Source organism: Artemia franciscana, chromosome 6, assembly GCF_032884065.1.
Source record: "Artemia franciscana chromosome 6, ASM3288406v1, whole genome shotgun sequence".
Lineage (NCBI taxonomy): Eukaryota > Metazoa > Arthropoda > Branchiopoda > Anostraca > Artemiidae > Artemia > Artemia franciscana.
The window spans coordinates 5,947,490-5,964,426 of record NC_088868.1 but is presented as its reverse complement, the minus strand read 5'-3'; positions in this window follow the sequence as shown (position 1 = coordinate 5,964,426).

Sequence of the window (16,937 nt, the reverse complement as noted above, 5' to 3'; positions counted from 1 at the left end):
AGGCAGATAAGTAAAAAAAGAAGTTGTTTCAAAGTAGATGGTAGAAAAAGCGGTTGAAAAAAGATAGATAGCTAAAAAAAGCAGTTGTTTCAAAGTAGATGGTTGAAAAAGAAGTTGAAAAAAGGTTGATAGGTAAAAAAGCAGTTGTTTCAAAGAAGATGGTAGAAAAATAGGCTAAAAAAAGGCATATAGGTAAAATAAGCAGTTGTTTAAATGTAGATGGTAGAAAAAGCGGTTGAAAAAAGGCATATAGGTAAAAAAGCAGTCTTTTAAAGTAGATTGTTGAAAAAGCGATTGAAAAAAGGCAGATAGAAGTTGAAATAGAAGTTGTTTAAAAGTAGATGGTAGAAAAAGCGGTTGAAAAACGATAGATAGCTAAAAAATAGTTGTTTAAAAGTAGATTGTTGAAAAAACGATTTAAAAAAGGTAGATAGGTAAAAAAGCAGTTCTTTCAAAGTAGATGGTTGAAAAAGCGGTTGAAAAACAGTAGATAGCTAAAAAAGAGCTGTTTAAAAGCAGATGGTTGAAAAAACGGTTTAAAAAAGGTAGAAAGCTAAAAAAGCAGTTGTTTAAAAGCAGATGGTTGAAAAAGCGGTTGAAAAAAGGTAGATAGGTAAAACAGCAGTTGTTTCAAAGTAGATGGTTGAAAAAGCGGTTGAAAAAAGGTAGATAGTTAAAAAAGCAGTTGTTTAAAAGTAGATGGTTGAAAAAAGGTAGATAGGTAAAACAGCAGTTGTTTCAAAGTAGGTGGTTGAAAAAGCGGTTGAAAAAAGGTAGATAGCTAAAAAACCAGTCGTTTAAAAGAAGATGGTTGAAAAAGTTGTTGAAAAAAGGTAGATAGGTAAAAAAGCAGTCGTTTAAAAGTAGATTGTTGAAAAAGCGGTTGAAAAAAGGTAGATAGCTAAAAAACCAGTCGTTTAAAAGAAGACGGTTGAAAAAGTTGTTGAAAAAAGGTAGATAGGTAAAAAAGTAGTCGTTTCAAAGTAGATTGTTGAAAAAGCGGTTGAAAAAAGGTAGATAGCTAAAAAAGCAGTTGTTTAAAAGTAGATGGTTGAAAAAGCAGTTGAAAAAAGGTAGATAGCTAAAAACAGTTGTTTAAAAGTTGGTGGTTGAAAAAGCTTGAAATAAACAGCTGGAATTACAGAATAAAAGCCAAACAAGAAGACACAATCAATAGTGCATTGGAAAGATTTATCTCAAATCCAAGAAGATTAAGGCTGAAGCTTATTGATGATTTACGATTTTTGGTGATTACTTATTAATAAAGGTTTCATAGGTATGATAGAACTTTTTGGCAATGTAAGGTTCTGTGAACTGAAAATATAACTTCAGATGCTCCTTGCCCTTCATCTGCTGTCCCCCTCCCTTAGACAAGAAGCTATGTGCGCCCATGTGTCTACATATGGTTTCTTTTCCTTTCGCCCTAGCTTTCTTTCCTCTCGTCAACATTCAGGGTTAACCCTCCTTGAAGCTTTAGCTTGATCCCCCAGGCCTTACTCGACATCCCCATCCCCAAGCCTATAAACTATTTAGATATACCATCTTCACTTGTTACCTTTTGATTTACATTCCTACTTCGCCGATAAAATATTCTGTCTAGTAACATCATTTTATATTGAAAATTTTATGCAGGCGGGAGTTAAATCCATGAGCCCTCTCCTCTCAAGTCTACATAACTTTCAATTTGCCCCCCATCCACCCCCTAGAGACACTCTGAAAATTTCAACTGGATACCTTAAATTGTTTCCGAAATATTGTAAATCCAGTGTTTTGATAACCTGGCAACAACTACTTTCTTTTGATTCCGCACAACTTATTTGTGAATAGATTCCATATCATGCAAGAGCTTATAGTGCATAAATATTTGAGTAGTTGGAGACGAAATTGTCCCCCCCTCTTCTATAACCAACCCTAAATCATAATTCAAGTTCTGCATCCTTGCACTCCCTGAGAGTTTCACATTCACCCCTCTCCCCAGGTCAGTTTTCAGATTAACTATTTGTATTACCTGCATTGACCCCCCCCCCTAACATACTGCAGATCAACTATTTGTATTACCTGGCAACAGACAGTTTTTTTCATTTTGCTACATAGATGGGAATAGATTTCAAGTAGCATTTTAACTGTAAGTTAAAAAAATACTAGGTGGATCAAAAAGTTATTTAGGTTTTATTCATAAAGGGTATTTCTCTAGAGAGAACTTTTATATCCCTGTGTGTTTCACGTCATTTCTATGCTATATTTTAGATTTTCTTCATAAGAAATTCTTCTATTGAAAGGAGTTCTGTTTCTTAGTGCTTTTTTTTTTTTTTTTTTTTTTTTTTTTTTTTTTTTTTTTTTTTTTTTTTGCTTGTCTTGTCAAAGTTTGTTCAGTTTCCCTAAACAAAATTCAGTCCAGAAAACCCTTTTTTTTTGCTTTTTTTTTTAGTAGTTATATGTCATTTCTATAGGGTCTAAATTGGACGAAAAGAAGCTGAGAATCACCAAAATTTCGACGAAATGGCTAGAAATATAACCGCTATTCCTGGTTTTGTCATTCGTTTTCTTATTTCTCTTCTTTCTTTTATAGACCAGTATTTGGAGCCGAGAATTACAATTTTAAAATCAAGCTTTTGGGGACAACACTATAGCACTGCTAATAGCAAATGGCCGTAAACGCATCATGTTATCCCCAAGAGCTCTTCATATTGAAGGGGTGGTTGCAAAAACTTTTGGAGGGGGGTCATTTGATTAAATATTGAAGTTCCAATGCACTTTTTAAGAGTCAAAAGTGACCGGAGGGCTACCAGTCCCCCTCTGTAACCTATGAAAGTTGCCCATTGTCAACTTTCGTCGCACAAACTTTGGAGAAGGCTTGGAAAATTTATCATTGAAAATTCCCGCCCAGAAAATCCCCCCGCGGAAAATTCCCTCGCTAAGAATACACCCTGAAAATCACCTCCGCGGAACAAACTTTTTTGTTAATTCCCCTCCTCGATCCCCAAGGATGATTTTGGATGTTCATTCGAATGAAAATTGAAGGTTCTACTCTCCTGTTTAAGGTAAAAGCAATGCTAGACCTGGGCCTATAGTAAAGAGCCATAAAACCATAAGTATTATTATTTAGGTTGTTTTTTCTCAGGGACACTTCATCTGAAAGGGGTGATCGTATAAAATTTGAAGGGGCTCATTCGATACAACTAAAATCGATAAAAAAACAGCTTCATGGTCCTCGAAGAGCGAGTGAAAAAGATCGAAAGTAGACTTGACGATATTGGGCAGGAAGATAGGCTGGATACACTTATTTTCAGTGGTGTCAAACAAGCCTCCAGGTGCTGATGTAAAATCGTGTATTAATAGTATTATCTCGGACAAGATGGGCGTACAGGTTACTGTTTCGGAACTAACTAAAGTGTATAGATTTACCCTTCCAGCAAATCCTACGCGGCCTGATATGATTGCCCCGGTACTCGCCCAGTTTTCGTCTAAGGATGTGGCTAGAAAGATATTTGTTGATAAGAGCAAACTGGCAAAATCTGGTATATTTGTGTCAGAAAGTTTGACTAAGAAGCGACGAGAAATACTACAACTGGCTCTTGATAGGTTAGATAACCACAATGTATGGTCCGATCACGGCCGTATTTTCGCTCGATCTGGAACTGACACTCGGCCACGCGGAACGTGGAGTTGTGACGACATCTAATCTGAATGTTGTTTTTTTTCGTTATAGTAGTTACAAATGTGTACTTCAGTATTTTCATTCTTTGGTAGTAATAGTTCTTTAATAGGAAGTAGGATAATTTATTTATGAATGTTTTAGCGATTACAACGGTTAGAAAATAATCGCTTTTCGTTGGATAATATTTTGTCGAGTGACGTTGGTAGCCTGTCGGAATTTTGGGATAAACAGCCTGCAAGGCTTATTAAATATGTTGCAGTAGATGATGTGAGGATTCCAGATTCTCCACTGGAATTGTCATTTAACTACTTCACATGAAGATGTAGTTGATATAATTAACAAACTTGACAGTGAGGTGCAAGTGATAGGTATTTGTGAATCATTTATTAGTAAACAGTGTCCTGCTTCGTTATTTAATTTTCCAGGTTACACACTTATTTCCAAGAACCGGTCAGCGATGGAAAGGGGAAGTTTAGCATTTATAATCAAGGATGATGTAAAACTTAAAGTAAGGGAAGATTTGTCTTTATGGATTGAAGGTAAGATTGAAACTTTTGTTATTGAAATAGTGACAAGTAATAATAATCCACTTTTATTTCATCGGTGTATAAACCCCCTGGTGCTAGCACGGATTTTTTCCTAGAGGAATTCGAAATTTTAATATCAGAAATAAATCTAAATTTTGATAAAATTGTAATCATGGGTGATTTTAATTTTGATTTATTAGATCTTCAAGCCAAAAATTGGGATTTCCTTAATGTCATGCTTTCATTTGGTCTTTTCCCATTAAATTCTATCCCATCCCGATTAACGGACCATTCTGCAACTTCGATTGATAAAATCTTCGTCAGTGAAGTTAGGGTGGAAGATAGCACGTGTGACGTATTAATCCATGCTGGTTCAGACCACTTACCGCTTCTTTGTTTGTTGCAGAAGTTATCAGATTGTAAAATTAAAAGAAAAAAATAAGATTCTTCGGAGTGACATGAAAGAAGTTAATCTAGCTAAATTTAAAAATGAAGTTAGTTCGTTGAATCGGGAGGTGGTTTACAATGAAAAGGATGATGCTTGAAAATTTTTTAATATTTTTTCAGATATTCTTTACCCTGTGTTTGAGAAAAATTGCCCATTGAATGAAATTAATTGCAAAAAAGCTAAACCGAGAAAGCCGTGGAGTAATGATGAAATTTTGAGTTTAATAAGCCAAAGAAATGAATTGTATTGTCAATATCTTGATAATCCATCTGAAGTGATTTTAATGAGTTTAAAGAGTTGAGAAATTATGTAAATAATTCAAAAAGAAATGCAAAGAATAAGTATTATTCAAACCGTTTGAAAATTAAGGAAGGTAATATAAAAGATACTTGGGGAATTGTCCGTGAAGTGATACGATGTGAAAAAAAAGATATGAGTATGACCGATTTAAAAACTAACAATAGAATTATTCATGATAAATTGGAAATAGCAAATAACATGGGTGATTATTTTTTGAAAATTGGTAGTGTTATACAGAATAAAGTGCATGCAGCATACAGAACGGGTTTGAATTTGTACCATGTAATGTAGAAGAAGTTGAAAAAATTGTTTATAGCCTTAAATCAAATTCTTCTGGTGTAGATGGATTGAACCTAAAGGCTTTTAATTATGTGTCGGTGTATATTTTGCCAGTACTGGTTCATTTTATTAATCTCTCAATGGTTAAAGGACATTTCCCGTCGGAACTGAAATGGTCTAAAATCATACCTTTATATAAAGGTGGGGACCCCTCAGACCCCTGTAATTGGCGACCAATTTCCATTTTACCTTTATTTAGTAAAATTTATGAAATAGTTATGTATAAACGATAGTATGATTTTTTGGATTCGAAGAAAATTTTGTATAATGGACAGTTTGGTTTCAAAAATAAACATTCCACAAGTTATGCAGTACACCATCTTTTAAATTTTGTTGATCATGCGCTTGAAAATAATGTGGTTCCTTTAACTGTTTTTGTAGATTTCCGTAAGGCTTTTGACACTGTTGATTTTAATACTCTTCTAAGTAGACTAAGTGGGCTTGGGTTAGGTAGTACTTGTGTAAAGTGGTTTTCACCGTATTTGCATGGCCGGACTATCAAAGTTGCTTTATCAGATATATTAAGCAGAGAGTTCGGTGTTAAGTGTGGAGTGCCTCAAGGTTCCGTGCTGGGACCTCTACTTTATCTTATTTATGTTAATTCGTTGGCCTCCTATGTTGGAGTTGAAGCGCTGACCTCTTTCGCGGACGACACTGCGATAACAGTAATTGGTAGTTGTTTGGTGCAGGTTGCACATTAGGCTAATTTAGCACTTGAACGTTTGCGCAGTTTTACAGTAGGTACTTCCCTAGCAGTTAACGCATCTAAAACAAATTACATTATCTTTAGTAGAACAGGTAGGCTACTTAATAATAATAATTAATAATGTAATGTTATTGGTGCTAAAATGGCTAGGGGTCTAGGAATTTTGAGACGTGTAAAAACAACTTTTCCATTCAAGATTTTAAAAATCATTTATTTTTCCCCTGTTCATCCTTATATAGATTACGGCCGTGTTCATTAGGCTAGCAATTTCTTTTCTAATTATAAAAGGATCCAGATTTTCTAAAATAAAAGCATTCGATTGATTTTGGACATAAAAGTGCAGGTTGAATCCCAAACTATTGCTAGCTTTTCCTGGTGTAATGTTTTAAATGTTGGTCAGATTCGTGACTACCAGGCATCAATTTTTGTGTTCCAGACGATGAAACATATATGCCCTGAGTATTTCCATGATTCTTTTTCCATTAATCAGGATTACCATAATTATGATACAAGAAATTCTCAGTTTTTAAGCCATGAACAAAGAAAAATAGTCAGACCATCATATGTGGTTCGTAATCTGGGGCCTTCTGTGTGGAATAGTCTGCTGGCTGGCATCAGGGAGTGTGTCATTTTATATGGGTTTAAAAATAAATTGAAAACATTTTATTTAAGTAATAGATTTTGAAGGGCAGGAGGCTTTTGATGTCTTTTTTTTTGCAGTTTCTTGGTGTGGGGTGGGGGCTGAACACCGGTAAATAATATTTAATAGGATTATTTTGTTGCATTTTCTTCATGTGTAAGTGTTATTGATTTTATATATAAGATAGGCTAGGTGGTTAATCATGAGATGTTATGTTTCGATAGTTATTTTTAAGATATAAATCATAATATAAAGTTGGAGCACAAGTCCTTATGACTTTCTTTTTGCTGCAATAATTTATTTGAGTTGTCATTTTTATTTATGTTTTTATTGTGATAAAATAAAACTTACCTACCTACCTAGAATCAAACACGCCCTTTCTTCTTAATATAAAACCTTATGTGTCTGCAATTTGCAACTTTGCATACCTTACAGCCTCTGATCCGAGGAACGGGGTTTGTCAATCTAGGAGGCTTTGTTATTTGACTTTTGGACTATTTCGAACAAAATAGCTATCTAAAAATTTTGATCGGATGCATGTGGGGAAAAGGGTGAGGAGGAAGGGTGGTTGTCCCCCAATCACTTTTAACTCTTAAAAAGGGTACTTAAGCTTTAGTTTCCAATTGAATTAGCCCCCTCAAAACTTTATACGACCACACTTTACATAAGAACCTTATGCTTTCACAGTGGGCGACAAGTGTATTATACAGCACTGACCCCGGAGATTGGGGAAGGAAGGTTAGCAACCCCAGAGGCATGGTTATTTAAGGTTTGGACTGTTCTGAGCAAAACGGGTGTCTCAAGATCTTGATCGATACATTTAGGGGAAAAAGGGGCTAGCATGATCCTTAAAAAGGAGAGCCACAGTTAACCCGCAGGAAATCCCCCTTGGACAATTCCTGCTCTTAAATGCTCTAAAATGTTTCTGGAGTTGATTTTAATGTTTTCATAGCTAAAGTGATTTACTTAATAATGCAATGATGTATTATTAAGGAGGACTGATATGTCTTTTTCGAGGGAGGGGGGGGGGGGTAAGATATCTAAAGCAGTAAATTTCAATGGCCTTTTTTTTCAAAGCCACTTTAAGCCATCTGATAAAAATTGAATGGGTTTTTGAGACTTGTTGTCTGTTCCTTCTTGGTTTTCACTTGGATTTTTAGTCTAAACCTTTATTATTGGTGCTGGGAGGGGGAAGGAAGTGTTTCCCATGTCCTAGTATTGACCTTGTCAATTCAGGCTGTGTTTCCCAATGATAAGTCCTTCCAGCTATTACGGACAAACTGAATAGTTTGAATTTTTTTTATTTTTTTTTACCCCGGGGCCATCCGTTCCTTTTTTTACTTTCCTCTCAACATGATTTTAAGTTCCAGCCTAAGACACTTAGCCAATCCTTAGATATTGCTATTGCGCCCTTTTGAGGGCCCTTCTGCATATAATGTGTTTTGATTTTTTTGACATTTCCCTCAACATTTTCTAAGGGTTTTATGATCTTAGCCTTTTTATATCTTTATAATCTAAGGGTTTTAACTTTATACTTTAAGGGTACCTTTTTACTCTTAGCCTTTTTTGAGACTCAAAATCAAACATGCTTCCTTTTTTCAATAATCAAGGTCATACCTAGAGGGGGAGGGGGAGGTGTTTTAATCATCACCGCCACCCCCTCATCCCAAAATGATTCTAAAACTCTTAATAACGTAAGAAAAATTAATATAAACAAATTTTAGATATGTTTTTTAAAGTTTGTGTACACCCCTGTACCTCGAAAAAAATCTTGGATACTGTCTTGCCGATAATCAACCTTATATGTAGACAATGGACACCTTACAAAGAGTAAAATAGTTTACCCAGGAGCTATGGGGATTTTGTCATCCTTGGAAGCATAGTTATTTGACTATTATGAATAAGATTGTTATCTCAAAATTTTGATCGGATACATTTTGCAAAAACGGCAGTGGGGGGCTGGTTGCCCTCAGAATTACTTCTGAATCTTAAAAATAACATTATAATTTTAAATCTGCGATCAAATGAGCCCCTTCCAAATTTTATACGACCACCCCTTTCATATGAAGTGTGTCTGAGAAAAAAAAACAAACTAAACAATAATACCTAAAGTTTTATGGCTCTTTACTATAGGCCCAGCTCTAGCGTTGCCTCTAGCTTTAACAGGTGGGTTGAACTTTCAATTTCACTTCTAATGAACATTCAAAATCATCCTGGGAATGGAGGAGGGGGAATTATCAGAAAAGTTTGGTCCGCGGGTCAATTCTTAGGGCAATTTTCCGCGAGTGAGTTTTCTGCTGGGTGATTTTCTGGGCGGGAATTTTCCAAGAGAAATTTTCCTATGCCTTTTAGACCTTGTTAATTCGCTGAATAAAATGACATTTTGAGATTTATATCGGTGTAAAGGGGAGCATCTAAAAGGGCAATAAAAGGGGAGTAGCTGCCCTCCCGCTTTTTTAATTGCTTTTTATCATGATTTTAGAGTTCCAACTTAACACCCTTAGTAACTCATTATATGTTCTTTGTACCCTTCTAGTTTTTCTGGTCTAATACCCTTAGTCTTTTTCCGACTCAGGATCTAACAAGCCCCCTTTTCCCGGTAACCAACCTTATATAAACAATGGGCAATCTATATAACGCAAGACACTTGTCCTAAGGGCTCTTGTGGATTTTGTCCTCCCAGGAAGAAGAGTTATTTGATTTTTCGTCTATATTGAGCAAGATGTCTATTCCCAATTCTAATCAGATATCTTTGGAGAGATTTTAGCTAAAAAGGTCATTGGAGGGGGACTGGTAACCCTACAGTGATTTTTCAACATCCCTCTCAACATGCCCTGAAATATTAAACTTAATATCCTCAGATGTTTTTGATATATTGCAAATACACCTTTCTGAAAACTGGATCGACATATTACCTTTTGATTGACAGAAACATAACCTTCATCATTTCCTGGAATTTCGCCCTAGTACATTCAACGTTTTCGAACACACCCAGAATCAATCATTTCCCCTTTTCTTAACGAATATCTTTTTCAAAAAATGAAAAAAAGGTAAATTGTATAATTTACAATCCTCGCCTTGGGAGGTTGAGTTACTAAATCTGTGCCTGCTTTTAACAAAATCACTTTTTAAAAATTAGAAGATTGTTGAGGGGAAGAGACATGTAAAAATAGCAAAGAAAAGGTGGGCTTGTATCCTTCCGATCACTTTTGAACACCCCCTCAAAATACTGTTTAAGTTTCAACTTAATGCCCTTCGCTTATCCCTGGATGTTGGTGATATACCCTCTCTACAACAGCATGCTATATGTTTGATTATGTTTGGCATTCCTCTCCAAAGATGTGGGTGGTTATATCATCTCTGATAGCAGAATTATTTGACTTTTAGACTAGTTCGAACTAGTTAAAAAAAATATTTTTGAATGAGGACAGCTAAAAAGGGTCCGGGAGGGGGCTGGCAAACTTTCTAATATCTTTAAAACATCCCCCTCAAGATATCCTGGAAATTTCTATTTAATTCAGTCAGCCCTTCTTAAGATATTGCAGATCCACGTTCTTGATAAACTAAATATACATAGTGCCTTTTGATTTAGTTTAGGATATCCCTCAACATTCTCCAAATTTTCACCTTAATACCTTTGGCCTTTTGACTCTCTCTCAACATTTATGCAATTTGCCCATTACTGACATATAAAGTTTTATTTTTAGAAGAAATGGCATGTTTGGCTCTGAATCTCCAAAAAAAAATCATTAAAGTATTAAGGTGAAACTATAAAGAAATGTTGATAGAGAGGTCAAAGTATTAAAACACACTTTGTCCTTGCTGATTGTGAAAAAGAAATACCAACAATATCTAAAGAACGGCTGATAGTATTCGGTTGAAACTTATTAGGGTATATCGAGGGGACGTTGACGAAAAGATTGGAAGAAAACTAGCCCCCTCCCCACCGTCCTTGCTCTTCTTATGCATCCTCTCTCCTCAATAACGGTCAAAATTTTGTAATCGTCATTTCTTTCAAACTAGTCAAAAGGTGTAATAGCTATGCCTCTAGGGATACCATGCCCCTATAGTCCGGGACAAGGATTGTAGAATATGTGATTTGTTCAACGTTTACATACAGGTTTTATCATTAAGAAATGAGGAAAGTTTTGTACCTGGGTGTATCCAAAAAGGCCAAAGGTATTAAGGTGAAAATTTGGAGAATGTTGAGGGATATCTTAAACTACATCAAAAGGCACTATGTACATTTAGTTTTCGTAAACGTGGATCTGCAATATCTTAAGAAGGGCTAACTGAATTAAGTAGAAAATTCTAGGACATCTTGAGGGGGTAGGGGTGGGGTTAAAGATATTAGAAAAGTTACCAGCCTCCTCTCGGACCCTTTTTAGCTGTCTCACTCAAAAATGGTTAATCAAAATTTTGAAATAGCCAACTATTTCAAACTAGTCTAAAACTCAAATAACCCTACTATCAGGGATTATATAACCACCAACTTCTTTGGAGAGGAATGCCGAACATAATCAAATATTTATCATGCTGTTGTAAAAAGAGTATATCACCAACATCCAGGGATAAGCTAAGGACATTAGGGTGAAACTGAAAGAGTATTTTGAGGACGTGTTCAAATGTGATCGGAAGGATACAAGCCCCCTTCCCCTTTCTTTGCTCTTTTTACGTGCCCCTTTCCCTCAAAAATGTTCAAATTTATAAAAAGTGATTTTGTTAAATACAGGCAAAGGTTTTGTAACTCAACCTCCCCAGGGCTAGGATTGTAAATTATACAATTTACCCTTTTTTAATTTTTTGGAAAAAAAATATTCGTTAGGAAAAAGGGGAAATGCTTGATTCTGGGCGTGTTCGAAAACGTTGAATGTACTAAGGCAAAATCTTGCCTGGAAGTTGCTGCAGTAGCATTTCCAATCTTTCCAGATAGATATTGATTAGATTGGAAAGGTTAGGGGTGGACTCAAAAACTAGACTTGACTACTATCTATCCTTTTTTTTATTGATTAAATAAAAAAAAACAAGTTTCTTTAAATGAAAGTAAGGAGCGACATTAAAACTTAAAACGAACAGAAATTACTCCGTATATTAAAGGGGCTTTTCCTCCTCGACACCCCGCTCCTTGCGCTGAAGTTTTTTATTGTTTTAAAAAGTAGAGTTGCGAGAAAGAATCAAACTTTAGCGCAAGGAGCGGGGTGTCGAGGAGGAAAAGCCCCTTTCATATACGGAGTAATTTCTGTTCGTTTTAAGTTTTAATGTCGCTCCTTACTTTCATTTAAAAAAACTTGTTTTTTTATTTAATTTCTGAAAGTTTTTTAATTAATGCATGACTGATTTTGGCTCTCCGTACATAAATTATTAAAATGAAATTTGCATATTAATTCTTTTTTTGGCTAAATGGCTTTCTCTTAGTTTTGTTCAGACGATTTTGAGAAATAAGGGGTGGGGAAGGAGGTCTTGTTGCCCTCCAATTTTTCGGTTACTTAAAAAGGCAACTAGATCTTTTATTTTTAACGAACGTTTTTATTAGTAAAAAAAAATACATAACTTAAGAATTAACTTACGTAACAAACTTTCATATTCTTATATTTTTGATTATATATATGAGGGGGTTGGTCCCCTCGTTAATACATCGCTCTTCACACTAAATCTTGTTTTATCCCAATTCTTTAAGAATGACCCCTGAATCAGAAAGGCTGTAGAATAAATAGTTGAAATTATTTAAAAAAATTTTAGCATAAAGATTGAAGTGTTTATCTCCTCCTAAATACCTCGCTATTTATGCTAAAGTATTTTTAGAACCCCTCACATGCGTAATAATCTCTGTTCCTTTTTAAGTTTTAGTGCTTCTCCTTACTTTCAATTGAAAAAACTTTTTCATGTTTATATTTTCATTCTTTTTTTTTATAGTAATGCTAGAAAGTCCTGCGCCCTTTTCATTGAATTTCTCTTCCCCCATGAAATATTCCTCCAAGGAAAGATCCTCCCATATAGCCCCTCCCCTGAACCCCACACCCAAACCAAAAAAATCCCCCTGATAACGTCAATACACTTCCCAGTAACCATTACTGTATGTAAACATTGGTCAAAGTTTGTAACTTGCAGCCCCTCCCCCAGGGACTGTGGGGGGTAAGTCATCCCCAAAGACATAGTTATTATGGTTTTTGACTATGCGGAACAAAATGGCTATCTCAAAATTTTGATCCGTTGACTTTGGGAAAAAATGAGCGTGGGAGGGGGCCTAGGTGCCCTCCAATTTTTCGGTCACTTAAAAAGGGCACTAGAACTTTTTATTTCCGTTAGAATGAGCCCTCTTGCAACACTCTAGGACCACTTGGTCGATACGATGACCCCTGGGGAAAAAAAAACAACAAATAAACACGCACCCGTGATTTGTCTTCTGGCAAAAAATACGAAATTCCATATTTTTGTAGATTGGACCTTGAAATTTTTCTATAGGGTTCTCTGATACGCTGAATGCGATGGTGTAATTTTTGTTAAGATCCTATGACTTTTAGGGGTAGTTACCCCCTATTTTCCAAAATAAGGCAAATTTTCTCAGGCTCGTAACTTTTGTTGACAATAACTAAACTTGATGAAACTTATATATTTGAAATCAGCATAAAAATCCGATTCTTTTGATATATCTTTTAGCATCGAAATTCCGTTTTTTAGAGTTTCGTTTACTATTGAGCCGGGTCGCTCCTTACTACAGTTCGTTACCACGAACTGTTTGATTACCACGAACTGTTTGATTCAGTGGTTTAAACTCAGATTATTTCAGTGACCTCAGATAATTTTTGATTTCATATAATTAAGAAGCGTGCTGGGAAGAAGCAGAAGAGGGGGAGGAGCCTCCCGCTTGCGACGTATCGCACCCGATAGTATTAAGTTATCCGTAAATTGTGGGGAATAGTTGAGGGGGTCCTTACACCTTCATTGTTCCTAGGTTCCTTCATTCATTGTGAATCATCCTTGTGAGATAATTTATTCTGAATTAACTGACGCTTGATTACGAGCTTGGCTCGCCCCTGAACTGATTTTCGGACTGGTTACTGCGGCCTGATTAGCAGCGAAAATGGATAAAAATAATATTGTTTGGAATGCAGTATTGAACTTTGTGTCGAAGTCAATGCTTGCTGGCATAAAACACCAGCTGATTGTAAGCCGTGCTGCGGAATTCTTCAGTAGAGATGACATTCTAATTGCAAAAGAACTGTTCAAATTCTTTGTCAAGTCAGCAAAGGAAAATCGTGCCTTACCTACCTTCGTTATTTTTGAACCCATAGAAGTCCCAGCTTGTATGGTGGAGATATATGCATGTATGACTGCTAAAGTAAACGACATGTGTCGTCGTTTTGACGGCTTTATGGAACGTATTAAGAAAGGTGAGTTCCACGTTTCTACCCATACCAGCCCCTTTAGTGAACTTTACGCTCCGCTAAAGCTATCATACTCCTTCGCTGTAAAAAACCCTCCACCCTTGAAAACACCACTGGAACGAAAGAAATTTATCGAATCTGCATGTGGCGAAGCTCTAGATGCCACCAAAGTTGAACTAAGGCCTGGAAAGAACGGTTGGCACATGGCTGTAGCTTACAAAGCTACGGCGGAAATAATAGCACTAGCGATGAAAAATATAAATTCAGAATCCGATACCAAAGTAAAAACTTCTTTGTAGAAAGGACTGATTAAAAGTATTCCTGAACCCCTTGACGCAGAGGTCATTTAAATTCTAGTTTCTGGATGTGAGAAAGCCGAACAATGTGGAAAATCACGCGCATTCAAGCTTTATTTTCCAAGTCGTGAATCCCTTGATACTGCAATAAAACCTTCAATGAAAGTGGGCTTTGAAAGTTTCAGAATTAAAAAATTCGTCTTTCTTCCGAAAGTGTGCCCATTTCTTATCGAAGTGTTCCCATTTTGCTCAAAATAACCATGGAGCCACGAAAGAAAATCCCTGGCAGAATGCGATGCGGTGCCTAAGCTTTAAAAGCACCCGACACACATGCTGCCTATCTAACAAGTCAGCGAAGTTAATGACCTCAAACGCCCAAAATGATGAATTTTATATTGACAAGCGTTTCGTCTCCTGGAATATGAAAGGTAGTCTTAGTACTAAAATTACCGTGCTTGAACAGCTCTGCCTCACCGATGAAATTATTTGTCTCCAAGAACACTTTCTGTCAAACGACAGTAGGAATATATTCGATGTCTTACCCCCACACATGGTCCATTTTGTACCAAGAACACCCTTTTGTCTCCAAGAACACCCTCGGGTGGACTTGCTACGCTAATAAGTGGGCATATCAACACCAAATTGTTCGCTAGTTCCGACCATTTCGTAGCAGTTAGAGTTGGCGAGACTGTTATAATAAATGTGTACCTGCCCACCGACTACAGAGACGATTGCTCCGAAATGAAGTTTGCTCTAGCCTGCAAAGAACTGGCGAAATGTATGAATAAAATTAGTTCTTCTCATCTCCAGAGGGACTTTAATTGTGATATATCCAAAAGTGAAAGCTCGCGTTCAGCTTCTCTGCTTATTCTGATTACAAATGGAAATGCTCTTGTACCGAAAGCAGGTAACTTCACGCACATTCACCCTACCGGATCAGTTTCTAACCTTGATCATGTCCTTATATCTACTAGTATTTTTAGTAGCTCATTAACATTAGATGTGCTCCGTGAATTTTTTGTTTCTGACCATTTACCGCTATCGTTCTGAATCAGTGCATCATTTTATCAAATACGCGCAAATCGACCTTTAAAATGGAGAAAAATCATTGAACGGAGTAAAACCGATTTGACTCAGGATCAGTACTGGCTTGATAATCTACTTTCGAAGATAAAAATACCTTTTGACTTGCTCCAAACATCAGTACCTATTCCCACGTCTGGAATTCGTCTAAAACTAAATATGTACTCGTCACTTATTTCGCATGCGCTACTACAAGCGGAATCGCACTTTGTCCCCCGATCCAGAGTCCGTGCTGGGTCACAAGTTAAGGGCTGTTCCGGGAACCCATCCCTTTTTGAAGCCTGCAAGAAGGCCAAATTTTTGCTAGGCATATGGATAGAATGTGGGAGACCCAAGAACGGCATAGTGAATCGATACGAATTTCCATTAAGCGCCATTTTTTCAAAGAACTGCAAAAACATAGAGCCGCTATTCGTTTTAATTTTTCAGAAAAGATAATGAGTAATCCGACCCTTTTGTGGAAAAGTTTGAGGCGCAACCAGAGTGAAAGGAAACGCTCCGTCAGCTCATATCTCTGCTTAGGCCTGGCAACAGCATTTTTTGAAAGAGTTTTCAGAACCTGATTCCAAAGTAGAATATCCCCTTAAATGTGATCTCAATAAGACACTGAAAAAAGACTGTACCCACGTTTATTGTTTCACTGTCTGATATTATGAATTCTGCGCAAAAAATTAAGAAACCTTTTTCGAGGTGTACAGATAATATTTGTGCTAAATATATTCTTCTTGGAAGTCCCCTACTATTTTGTCACCTTGATCTCATGTTCAAAATGGTATTCACAACTAGAATAGTTCCAACCTCGTTCTCGTTTGGTCGTCTTACTCCTGCTCCAAAAAAAATATCGCTGAATGAGTGTTCTTCACATCACCCTATAACAATTGCTACTACTTTCTGCAAGATTTTTGAAACACTCGTAATGCCAGAATTTACAGATACATGCTACATGCCGCCATATCATTTTGGCTTCCAAAAAGGCCTAGGGTGTGTCCACGTTCTTATTGCACTCTCGTCAATACTTATAGATGCTGATAAGTCTGGTGATTCGCTCGTCCTAGGGAGTCATGATGTAAGCCATGCTTTTGACTCTCTGATCCACGCACAAATTCTCCTTGAGCTATATAAACGGGGAGTTGACACGTCTGCCATTCGTACTTTATATGATATGTATAACCATCTTTCTGTTTTAATCAGGCTACCTGATGGGACCATGACACTTTTCGTTATTCCAGTCCGTCGAGGCGTCAGACAGGGTGCCCTTACCTCTCTAGTTGCCTTTAATAACTGTATCCTGAACGCTCAATCCAGCACAGTTCCTTCGTGTATTTTAAAATGGATTGATGTATCATTTATCGCTTATGCAGATGATATTTTTAACCCCAGTCGAACAGTACAGTCGTTCGAAAGAAATTTCGCTATTTTAAGTACAAAATATGCTAAGATTAACCTTACATTCAATAAAGAAAAATCGGACGTAGTTCTGTTCAACTGGGTTGAAACTCGAGCAGGATTTACTATTAATCTTGACGGCGCGCCAGTGTCCCAAAAATCACAAATG